General features: G+C 39.3%; 1 pseudogene; it reads right to left on the reverse strand.

The window, feature by feature from the left end:
* Positions 1-1870: 1870 nt before the first annotated feature.
* LOC102120119 (small ubiquitin-related modifier 2 pseudogene) lies at positions 1871-2384 on the reverse strand (annotated as a pseudogene).
* Between the last annotated feature and the right edge of the window lie 10093 nt (positions 2385-12477).

A 12477-nucleotide genomic window follows, 5' to 3' on the forward strand; every position in this document is an offset into this window, starting at 1 on the left:
GCCTTCTCTGCTTTATACTAATAGAAGACTGTGGAGCAGCTCTGAGATATATGCTCACAGAAGTACATCACCCATGATATTCTGGCAAAAGGAAAGACTATTTTAGGTTAGGATTGGATTTTACTTGTGAAATATGAGATCGGGGCCAAGAGAAAGCATTGCTTTGGGTATTGATAGCATGAGATTAAAAAACTGAAAATAAGTCGAGTGTGTGAAGACAATGACTGTGACATATGGGAGGAAGGAAACCAACAAGAGAGTGCCGTGGGTAGATGCTAGAAAGGGCGGCATCGTGCAGAAAGGTCAGGGAGGGAGGCTGAGTTTGGCTTTGGTCCAGTCAGCAGTAGAAGGCTATTATGAAAGACAAACGCAAATATTTGTAAAATAGAACGTGTTGGTACAAACAAATACAAAAAACATTGAGTTGCTTCTGCTGCTCCTTTATTAGCCCTGGAAACAATGAATCCAGGGGTAACAGCCACAGACGCTCCTGAGCACCCAAGTCAGTTTTGCCCTTCTGTGCCTAACTCAATTTCTTCCCTTAGAATTTGACCCTTGCCTGTGTCACCCACCACTCATGCCAGACCTCCTCCTGACCTCCCCTGCAAGGTGGAGCCCACCAGCCTGATCGCTGTTCTTCGCTTCCCCATTATTATTTACTGTATTACCTCATCTTATCATTGACATAAAGTGGACACCCAATGCCTGGCCAGTCTGAAGTTGTACACATGCAGAACATTAACTGAAACCGCAACTAAACCTCATCAAATTCCCACTTACCCTGGCTCTCCTTTCTCTATTTTTTAATTAAATTTTTTTTGTATTATTCCTATTCCAATTTTCCTGCAAACAGAGGCTCCCCTTCTTCTTGCACTCAAAAAAAAAAAAAAATTCCACAATTCTGGTTTCTTTTCTTCATTTTCTCTCTTTTCGTAGGCTTATATACTCTTCTATGTTTAATATCCTGGCTCATTTTATTCTTACTGACCATGATAACTTATCTTCTTTTTTATTCAATAGACTGTCCTCACTCTTGATCAATCTTATGCACTTAAATAGGCCATGTCATGTTTTTGCACATCAGACTGGAAAATGTACTAAGATAGGTGGTATCCAGAGTTGACAAAGTTTGGAGAAACAGGTTCAGTCACTTGTGGAAGTATAAGCTTAGACCTTCTTTTTGGAAGGGCAATTAGGCTGCATCCACCCAAATTCAGAATATCTGAGCCTTGTGAGTCCTTAATCCTCCTTTTAGAAATCTGCCTTACAGAAATATGAGTGGTACAGGAGAGCAAGGCAAGCCAAGCATATGAGACAGCCATCAAAAATTCAAAACTTAGAAACCAGAATGATAGTACAATTTTTCTTTTTTTTTCATTTAAAACAAGAAGTTTATTTAAACAACAAGATGCTTGATCTGAAGGGAAAACTATCTAGGATTCTTTTTTGTTTGTTTGTTTTAGTGTAATTTATCCCTACCTGAAGACAGATTGCCCTACATGTAACAGCTATGTACAAAAATGTTATTAAATTGTCCTTGGTTTTACAATGATAAATGAAAAACATTAAAATTCTCCAATTGAACAGGGTATGCAAGGAGTTTTATGTTGTTTTTTTTTTGTTGTTGTTAAAACAGTGAGAGCAAAATAACTTACTGGAATATAAAGATAAGAGCTGGATGAGCATGCCACTAATGGAGAAAGGGGGTATTTTCACAGAGTCAGTATTTTTCCCCATCCTGTCTCCACTTGACATCAATTTGACGTCAGTCGAAACATACCATTGGCTGTTTGGTTTAAAAAAAATGCGATATGCTTGTGCACATACACCGGTTCCTTTACGTACAATAAAGGAATGGGGAAGGGGGAAATGAAAGAACAGAGAAAACTATACTGTAGTAGTCAGGATGTGGTGGAACCAAATTGCAGTTTTCTAATTGCAAATGTAATATTGGTCTTTAAAGAACAGAGTTCTGGAGTAAAGAAGCAGGTTCTCTTTTCAGTAGACACCTCCCGTCTGCTGTTGGAACACATCAATTGTATCTTCATCCTCCATGTCCAGCTGTGCAGGTGTGTCTGTTTCATTGATTCGTTGCCCATGAAATCAGAATCTGATCTGCCTCATTGACAATCCCTGTCGTTCACAATAGGCTTTCATTAGTTTACTAAGTGGTGTACGCCTCTTAATCTTAAAGTGCACCGCAGAACTACCCTGCCCCGCCACCTTCAAATTAATATGATTGTTGTTCTCAGTCTTGACTCCTTCCTTGGGCTTTTCGTCGGCCGTGGGGAGCTCCGTCGTCTCCTCAGCTGCCATTTCACAAAAGAGGTACCAGGTCCGCACCGAACGAGCACACAAGCAGCCCCAGGAGCGGCAGAAGAAGCGATAGTACAATTTTTCAATAAATCCAAAAGCTAGTTCATTGGGGGGGGGGGAAATGTGTGTGTGTATATATATATATAGTGTGTAAAAGTATTGCGATGTTAATTAAGAAAAACAGAAAAAAATATAACTATAGACATTGAGAATGAGAAATTATATTGAAAATACTGAAACAATTTTTAAAAAATAAAATGAAGTTGATGTTCAAGTTCATTCCAACAAATGTGAAAACCCAGAGAAAATAGGTTATTTCCTAGGAAAATGATAAATTGTCAAAATTGACTTAAGAGAAAGACAAAAACCTAAAGACATTTATAATCACTAAAAAAATTTAAAAATCAAAATACCTGTCAAAAATAATTAACTTTCTTTTTCAGTTATTTTTAAATTATAATTTTATAGCTTTATTATTTGAGTTTTGAGACAATGCCTATATAACATTTGTATTTTGGAATTTGAGACATTAATTTTGAACTATTGTATGATGAATTTTTAAATATGTTCCATAAGATATTGGAAAAATGGGCTGAGCGTGGTGGCTCACGCCTGTAATCCCAGCACTTTGGGAGGCCCAGGTGGGTGGATCGCCTGACATCAGGAGTTCGAGACCAGCCTGGCCAACATGGTGAAACCCCCCCCTCTCTACTAAAAATACAAAAAATTAGGCAGGCATGGTGGCAGATGCCTGTAATCCATGCTACTTGGGAGGCTAAGGCAGGATAATTGCTTGAGCCCAGCCTGGGTAACAGAGCAAAACCCTGTCTCAACAAAGAGGGAAAAAAAAAGATATTGGAGAAATGGTTTATGTAGTAATTGGAACTTTCTAGCTGATCTTTAAACACCAGAATATTCCTTGTTTGTCAACCTATCATCTATTTTAATTATAAAAGTAATCCAAGCTTATTATAACAAATTTAAACCACAAAAAAGACAATTATGTTCGTACCCCAAAGGATTACCACTCACTGTTAAGTCAGTACATATCTTTCCACATTCTTCACTGCTTTTTCAAACATAAAAAATAAACTTTGAATGTTTTAATTTTTTAATTTTTGCTTTGTTATAATTAATTTATTTTTCCTGTATTCCTTGATTATGTTTCATTTCCTTTCCCTAACTTTTTGGCTGGAATGCTTATCATTCTATAATCTTTTGTCACTAAATTGTTATTGTAGTACCCACCTCTCTTCTTTGAATCAAGAATTATTTAAAAGAGTAAACTTTTTTAATGCCTGCATAACTTTGGTTAAGTTTTCTTCTGTTAACTCTATTGTCTTGGACTTGGAGACTGGTCCATGTAATATTTATTTTTCAGTTTATCAATATTTTTATTAATATTTACTTTTCAGTTTATCCAAGATTTTCACTTTATCAAATATACTTATATTCTCTATTTTTAGAGTTCCAATAATCTTTCAAATCAATCTTAATTATATAATTCTGATTTCTTGTATTGGAGTCCATTTTTTTCTGCATAGTCAGTCTGTCAAAGACAGAAATATATATGATAGCACACTACTTATATATTTTTTAAAATCCATCTTTTTGCATTTTTAATGGTTAATATACTTAATATATTAACAGCTAATATCTTTTCATGAAAAACAATTCAACACTGGCAGGTAGGATTCTAAGATGGTCTCTAAAATTCCTAGTGGCTAGTATAGATTTCACATAATATTCCCCTCCTCTTGAGTGTGAGAGACATCTGGGAATGTGGTTGGCTGTGAGTCCCATGATTAAGTTATGTTATATGAAAAAGTGGAAGGGATTTTGCAGATATAACTAAAGTTCTGAATCAATTTCAAGTTGATCAAATGATGGATTATCCTGAGTGGGCCTGACCAAATCAAGTGAGACCTTTAAAAGAGGGTTGAAAGGTCAGAAAATGGAAAGGGTTAGAGAGATTTGAAGTGAGAGAGAGCCCCATGCTGGCCTCGCAGAAGCAAACAGCCCTGTTGAGAACTGCCTATGGGAGGGGCCATGTGGCAAGGGCTTGCATGGCTTCCAGGAGCTAAGAGTGATCCCAGCCAATATCCAACAAGAAAGCAGACACCCCAGTCCTACAATCTCAAGGAACTGAATTTTACTAATGTAGGATACAGTAAATTCCTCTTCAAAGTTTAGCCTGTCAACTTCCTTTAAAATTCAAGAGGGAGAAAATTGTTAAGTACAATGAATTCTGAGTTCCTCTTCAAAGAACCAGTATGTCAGTATGTTCAGCTTCCCTGTCCTTTGTTCTCCATTTTAAAGTTTAACGTCCTCATTCTTTACCCTCCTAGCCTGTATTACCTGTTCTGTCTTTAGGGATCCTTAGTCACATGCTCTGTCCTTAGTCACCCTTAGTCACCTGTTCTGTCCTTAGGCATCCTTAGTCACCTGTTCTGCAACTGTCCCTCCCACCAAAACTACTCACCCCACCACTCCGGCTTGTACCCTCACTCTCTTTAAAATAGCTGATCAGAATTAGCGTAGACTGTGTGGTCCAACCCTAGCCAATAGGGGAAAGACACAGCAGTAGGGGCTAGCTGCATGCATTAGGAATAAGACTCCCTTCCCCTCCCTTGTCCAGTGTGCTCTCACCATTGCTCCATCCGTGAGACGCATCCTTCTATAGAAGTAAATTGCCTTGCTGAGAAAACTTGCCTGAGTGCTGTTTTCACTTGGTGGCACCAAGCATTTATTTCCAACACCAGTAACTTGAATGAGCTTGGAAGAGGATCCTAAACCCTAGATGAGAAGATGAGAACACACCTTAGCTGGCATCTCAATTTAATTTCAGTTTTGTGAGATCCTAATAGTAACCAATACTTTTATAAGCATGCAACTACCTTGTGCCCAGACTTCTGACCTACAGAAACTATGACATAATAAATGAGTAGTGTTTCAAGCTGCTGAGTTTGTAGTATTGTGTTATGCAGCAAGAAAACACAAATACAAACATATAAAGACTTCTGAGAGTTATATTTTTTGTGTTAATTAGATCCTTCATGATTATAACATAACCTCTTTTGTTCTGTTTAATATATTTGCTTTACATATTTTAATATATTTTATTTTATTATACATATTACTAATATTGTGATTTCTGTTTTCTTGGTGTTTGCTTTCATTTATTATCCCTTTGCCATCCTTTTAGTTCTAAAGTTGTGAGATACTTCTAGAAATAGTGTATGTATGTGTGTATATATATACTTGCTTAATTGAATTTTTTGTATTTTCATGATATAATTTGTCACATTTTATTTATTGGTGTCTCTTTTGATCTTAATTTTTCATCTTACTCTGTTATTTCTGTATCTTATTCTTTGTTCTGTTATTATCTGTACTTTGGTATATAACTATATTTTTGTTTTTCTGTTTTTCTGTGACTTTAGAAAGTATGCATTTAAACCTTGTTTTTAGGAATAAAAAATTTACATTTTTCTAAAGGATTCTTCTACTTGTGTATTTCTTTCAAGGCAGGGACTAGAATTCTTGTCCCCTTGTACCCTTAGTACTAATCACATAGAAATGTTTAAAAAACGTGTGATTGGCCAAGTATGATGGCTCATGCCTGCAATCCCAGCACTTTGAGAGGCCAATGCAGGTGGACGGCTTGAGGCCAGGAGTTCAAGACCAGCCTGGGCAACATGGTAAAACCCCGTCTCTACAAAAAAAAAAAAAAAAAATACAAAAAGTAGCCAGGTGTGGTCCCAGCTACTTGGGAGGTTGAGGCAGGAGGACCACTTGAGCCTGGGAGGCAGAGGTTGCAGTGAGTTGAGATTGCACCATTGCACTCCAGCCTGGGTAACACAGCAGGACTGTCTCAAAAAAATAAATAAATAAATAAAAATAAATAAATAAATACAAAACATTTGGTTTGCTGAATTGAAATCACTAGATTCTAAGCATTTGTGCTAGTAAGTAGCTTTTACCATTTTTTTTCAAATTAGCATTTTAAAATATTATTTGATTTTTCTCTTTGGGTTATATCATTTTCATGTCGGTTTTAAACCATTTTCTTCATGTGTACTGTCTTGAAACAGACACCTGTAATCTGAGACAAAAAATAAAATAACTTGATGGACTAGAATGTAATTACCTTCCTCTGATTTTTTTTTTTTTTTTTTTTTTTTTTTTTTTTTGAGAAGGACTCTTGCTCTGTTGCCCAGGCTGGAGCACGGTGGTACAATCTGTTTACTGCAGTCTCCATCTCCTGGGTTCAGGGGATTCTCCCGACTCAGCCTCCCGTGTAGCTGGGATTACAGGTGTGTGCTACCATGCCTGGCTAGTGTTTGTGTTTTTAGTAGAGACAGGTTTCAGCATGTTAATCAGGCTGGTCTCGAACTCCTGACCTCAGCTGATCCTCCAACTTGACCTCCCAAAGTGCTGGGATTACAGGTATAAGCCACTGTGCCTGGCATTTTTTTTTTTTTTTTTTTTTTTTTAAGAGATAGGATTCAGTCTGTTGCTCAGGCTGGAGTGAAGTGACTCAATCATAGCTTATTGCAGCAATCTCTTGGCTTTAAATGATCCACCTGTCTTGGTCTCCCAAAGTGCTGGAATTATAGGTATGAGCCACCGCACCTGGTGACAATCTGTTTTTCTGATACATACTCACTTAATAATATATTGTGCACATTTTTCCAAGTTCTTGGAAGGAAGATATTTCTGGTAATGGAACCAATAAATCAGAGGGTATATGATACATAAACCCAAATTTGTAATCACTTAAGTACAATGTAAGGTTATTTCTCATGTAAGTACCCAGGACGAGTACAGGTCAGTGAATGGCTCTTTTCCATATTGTGATTCAGAGACTGAGGCTCTTTCTAATGTGTTATTCTTGCATAACCAGAGTATACTGTCATCTGCATGATTTAGGCTGGTTGCCACACCTAGGATCTGGCTAGTAGAAGGGAAAGGGAACGTGGAGAAAATACACTGTCTTAAAAGACTGAGTCCTGAAGTAAGATTTACCACATTACTTAACACTCACATTCCTTCAAGGGGGATATAGTCACATGGCCATCCAACTGCAAGGGAGGCTGGGAAATGATAAGAAGGAGAGACTAGATTTTGGTACACAGCTAGTGGCACTGCCACAGGCAGTTTTGTTATATATTTGTTTAATTTCATATGTAAAAAATTTTAACACATTAATCTCATTGTAAAAGAATTATTTGTCTTTGAAGGTATCACAGGCACTTGTCAAATGGGCACACCTCTAGTTAGTGGCAGATCCAGAATGGACACAGATCTTTTGACACTAATGGCAAAGCTCTTTTTTTCTTTTCTTTCTTTTTCTTTTCTTTTTTTTTTTTTTTGAGACAGTCTCACTTTGTTGTCCAGGCTGGAGTGCAGTGGTGCCATCTCAGCTCACTTCAACCTCCACCTCCCAGGTTCAAGCAATTCTTCTGACTCAGCCTCCCCAGTAGCTGGGATTACAGACACACACCACCATGCCCAGCTAAAACCCAGTAGAGACAGGGTTTCACCATGGTGGCCAGACTGGTCTTGAGCTCCTGACCTTGTGATCTGCCCACCTCAGCCTCTGCTGGGATTACAGGTGTGAGCCACTGCACCCCAGCTGGCAAAGCTCTTTCTAATGAATGATACGGACAGTAGGCAGGGAAATACTAAGTAGAAAAGGGCAGTGTCGTGGACAAAGCCCCATCCTCAAACCTGGACCTGCAGCCCAAAATGAAACATACATTCCTGTTTTCCAGCTCGAAATGTTGCCTTTTCCAAAACCACCCTGGCCTACCCCATCCCCCATCCTGTACCCATAAAAAGCCAGGCTCCACTGGCAGAGTGGCAGAGAAGGACAGGAGGAGCAGCCAGACATTGGAAACAAGAGAAGAAGCAGCTGGACATCAGAGAGAAGCAGCTTGACTTCACAGGGATGGCTTAATGGTGGGACCTTGAAGAAGAGTTTGGCCAGGGATGGCCAAACTCCAGGAGAAGACCACCTTCCCACTCCATTCCCTTTCCAGCTCCCCATGTGGCTGAGAGCCACTTCTACCATTCAATAAAATCCTCCACATTTATCACCCTTCAATTCATTCATGTGACCTTATTCTTCCTGGATGACAGACAAGGGCCCGGGTGTGGGTACAAAAGGCTGTCACACTGACCCTCCACTTAGCTGTATAACACTTAAGTCAACCATGGATGGCAAAGCTAAGACACTGCACTCTAACACATGCCCTCTGGGGCCTTGGGGTTGGCGGGCAACCCCTAGATGCTGCCATGGGCCTTCACAGAGTTCTGCTCCTGCTGGTTGCCCAGAAGCACTCGTCCTGGCCCCTGTACCACTCACCTGCATGCTCCCACTTCCGTAAGGGGTTGAGAGCTACAGGCTGAGTCCCACAAAGGGGTCAAGGGAACTATCCTGTTTCATTAATGCAAGGCTTACTTTACTTTTTTAAAAGTTAATGAAGTATGAGTTTTGTTTTGTTTTGTTTTTTTCCATTAAAGATAAACACTATTAGAAATATCTCTGGTGAGAGGTTGAAGCTTTTTTGAGAGAGACTTCTATAAACTATAGAGTATGGGGTTAATTTAATTTAAGAAAATGGTTGTCTAGTCAGTTGGTAGAAGCAGCCTGTAGACCATATTGCTGGCATAATTATTTTAGATGCTAACAAATGAGAGAACATTTTGATAACTCCATGAAAATCTCTCAGATTTTAGTTGTTAACGATGGGACATCATTTCCTGAATTCCACATTCACTAAATAGGCTTCCATTAAAATATTCCTTTTTTATTCTTCAGATACTTGTATATCAGCTTTCAGCATGTAGGGAAAGTGTTGACCACTTATTTGGTGAATTTGGACAGGTAATTTGGATAACTTAGGTTTTCAAATACTATTTTTCCATAGGTGTGTGTAGTTGCTTTTTGCTTAACTTTACCAGATAAATAACAAAATCTCTGTTTCAATTTGCCTTTGTAGTCAGAGCTAAAGAAATGACTCATAATGGTGGTAGAAATTCCTGGTTATTTCAGCCAGCTTTTCTCTTTATCCCAGAACATAAAGAATACAAATAATTTACAACTCCTTTAAAAATCATATTGCTGTAAATTTATATCCTATTACTGAAGATAATATGTCATATATAGATCTTGTGAAATATTTCTCCAGACCTCTATACATCTTTTAGTAATGCTACAGGACAATGTCTTTAAATGTATGTAAAAGATCATAAATTTTATCATGCTTGATTGCAGAAGGCAATCACTCTCCTAGAACAGAGAGTCTGCATCCTCCTAACTCTGATATGTTCTCTACAGCTTTTAAACTAAGGAATGCCTGCAGCAGGGGCTATCACAATATCAGTTGCATGCAGGGCGGGCTGCTGGAGGGCATGTGTCATCAGCATCACCCTGTGAGGGGATGCATACTATTCATTATGTGTGGACACTATTAAGCCCCACAGGGACAATAAGCAGGAAAGATCAGTCTTTCCAAACCTCATTCTCCCAAACCAAATCTACGGAACTATTATATTCATGGGAAGACTTCCCACTGTACATTTATTGACTTTTGAGTGAAAGAAATGAGGTCACAGAGTTATTATTAAAAATAACGAAAAATTTTTCAAATATATACCACTGATCAGTTGCTTGGATGAATTACTGAACTCAGGAAAGTACTAACTGATTTTCAATGAGAAAACCTTTGTGATATTGGTGAATGCAATTTAAAACCTGGCATTATAGTTTATTAAGTGGTGCATTTTCTTTGTCTGAATCTTCAGGTTATTATGAGGGTATCATTCTGTTGATGAAAAGAGTCAAACTCTGTAAAATATTTGAAGAGATTTATTCTGAGCCAAATATGAGTGACCATGGCCCATGACACAGCCCTCAGGTGGTCCCGAGGACATGTGCCCAAGCTGGTCCGGGCGCAGCTTGGTTCAATATATTTTAGGGAAATGGGAGACAGCAATCAAATACTTTAAAGATATACATTGGTTCTATGCAGAAAGGTGGGACAATCGAAGTGGGGAATGTTGGAGGTCAAGGTCTTAGGTAGATTTTAAAATTTTCTGATTGGCAGTTGGCTGAAAGAGTTATTATCAATAGAAAGGAATGTCTTGGTTACATTAAGAGGTTATGGAGACCAAAATTTCATCGTGCAGATAGCCTCCAGATAGCAGGCTTCAGAGATAATAGACTGTAAATGTTTCTTTTTTCTTTTCTTTTTTTTTTTTTTTTTGAGACAGAGTCTTGCTCTATTGCCAGGCCAGAGTGCAGTGGTGCAATCTCGGCTCACTGCAACCTCTGCCTCCCGGATTCAAGCCATTCTCCTGCCTCAGCCTCCCAAGTAGCTGGGATTACAGGTGCCCGCCACCATGCCCAGCTAATTTTTGTATTTTTATTAGAGAAGGAGTTTCACCATGTTGGCCAGGATAGTCTCGATCTCTTGACTTTGTGATCCACACGCCTCAGCCTCCCAAAGTGTTGGGATTACAGGTGTGAGCTGCCATGCCTGGCCGACCGTAAATGGTTCTTATCAGACTTAAGGTCTGTGTTGATGTTAATGCTGGAGGGTACAAGGGGGCATGTCCAATCCCCACTTCCCATCCTAACTTGAACCAGTCTTTCAGGTGAAATTTTGGAGTGCCCTGGTGGAGGAGGAAGTCCATTCAGATGGTTGGGGGACCTCAGTATTTTATTTTTGGCTTACATTCTGGCCTTATAATTTTATTTTTGGTTTGTAGTTCTTTGACTATTGACAGTCCTAAAAAACAAAGAAATAAAGTAGATTTAGGACTCAAATATTCAAAGTTGCAGTTTTAGGCAAAAATTATCTTTAAATATAAAATAATACATTGCCAGCTGGGTGCGGTGGCTCACGCCTGTAATCCCAGCACTTTGGGAGGCCGAGGCAGGCAGATCACGAGGTCAGGAGTTTGAGACCAGCCTGACCAATACGGTGAGACCCCGTCTCTAATAAAAATACACAAATTAGCCGGGTGTGGTGGCAGGTGCTTGTAATTCTAGCTAATCAGGAGGCTGAGGCAGGATAATTGCTTCAACCTGGGAGGCAGAGATTGCAGTGAGCTGAGATTGGGCCACTGCACTCCAGCCTGGGCAACAGACTGAGACTCCATCTCAAAAAATAATAATACATTGCATTGGAGGGAAACTGAAAAAAAATTTCTCTAACAGGCAAACATTGCCCTTTGTTAGTTGTATACTCTGTGCCAAGTTACTAAGCAAACAGTAGAGGAACAAAAACCATTTGGAGAAATTTAAGCTGGCTTACTCTTCACTTGTAGCACAGATACAAGCTGCATCATGTACAGAAACATTGAAATGGTTAAATATGCAAAAGAAATCTGTGACAGATTATAAAATCAGCTTGTCTCAGTTGAAGCAATTAAAGCCCTTAAAATTGCATCTGTATCTGAAGTGGTGCCGAAAGTGCCAATGGTTTAAAACAATTCTTTTGAAATGAACATTTTTAATGAAATTCACTTTTGGACTATTAAGTTTATGCAATGATTCCTAAGGATTTGGTATAGAAGACAAGGGAAGGCTCCAGACCCACAGATCTGTGAAAGGGAAGTATTTTGGGCCCCCAAAATCACTAAGCTAAAGGAAAAAGTCAAGCTGGGAACTGCTCAGGGCAAACCCACTTCCCACTCTATTCAGTCACCCCTCTGCTCACTGAGACAAATGCGTATCTGATTGCCTCCTTTGGAGACGCTAATCAGAAACTCAAAAGAATGCAACCTGCAGTGGCTCATGCCTGTAATCCCAGCATTTTGGGAAGCCGAGGTGGGTGGCTCACCTGAGGTCAGGAGTTTGAGACCAGCCTGGCCAACATGGTGAAACCCTGTCTCTACTAAAAATACAAAAATTAGCTGGGCATGGTGGTGGACTCCTGTAATCCCAGCTACTCAGGAAGGCTGAAGCCCAAGAATCACTTGAATCTGGGAGGCAGAGGTTGCAGTGAGCTGAGATCGTGCCACTGCACTCCAGCCTGAGCGACAAGAGCAAGACTCCGTCTCAAAAAAAAAGAATGTAACCATTTGTCTCTTATCTACCTATCACCTGGAAACCCCCTCCCTGCTTTGAGTTCTCCCGCCCTTCCAGAC

This window comes from Macaca fascicularis, chromosome 4 (assembly GCF_037993035.2).
Source record: "Macaca fascicularis isolate 582-1 chromosome 4, T2T-MFA8v1.1".
Taxonomy (NCBI): Eukaryota; Metazoa; Chordata; class Mammalia; order Primates; family Cercopithecidae; genus Macaca; species Macaca fascicularis.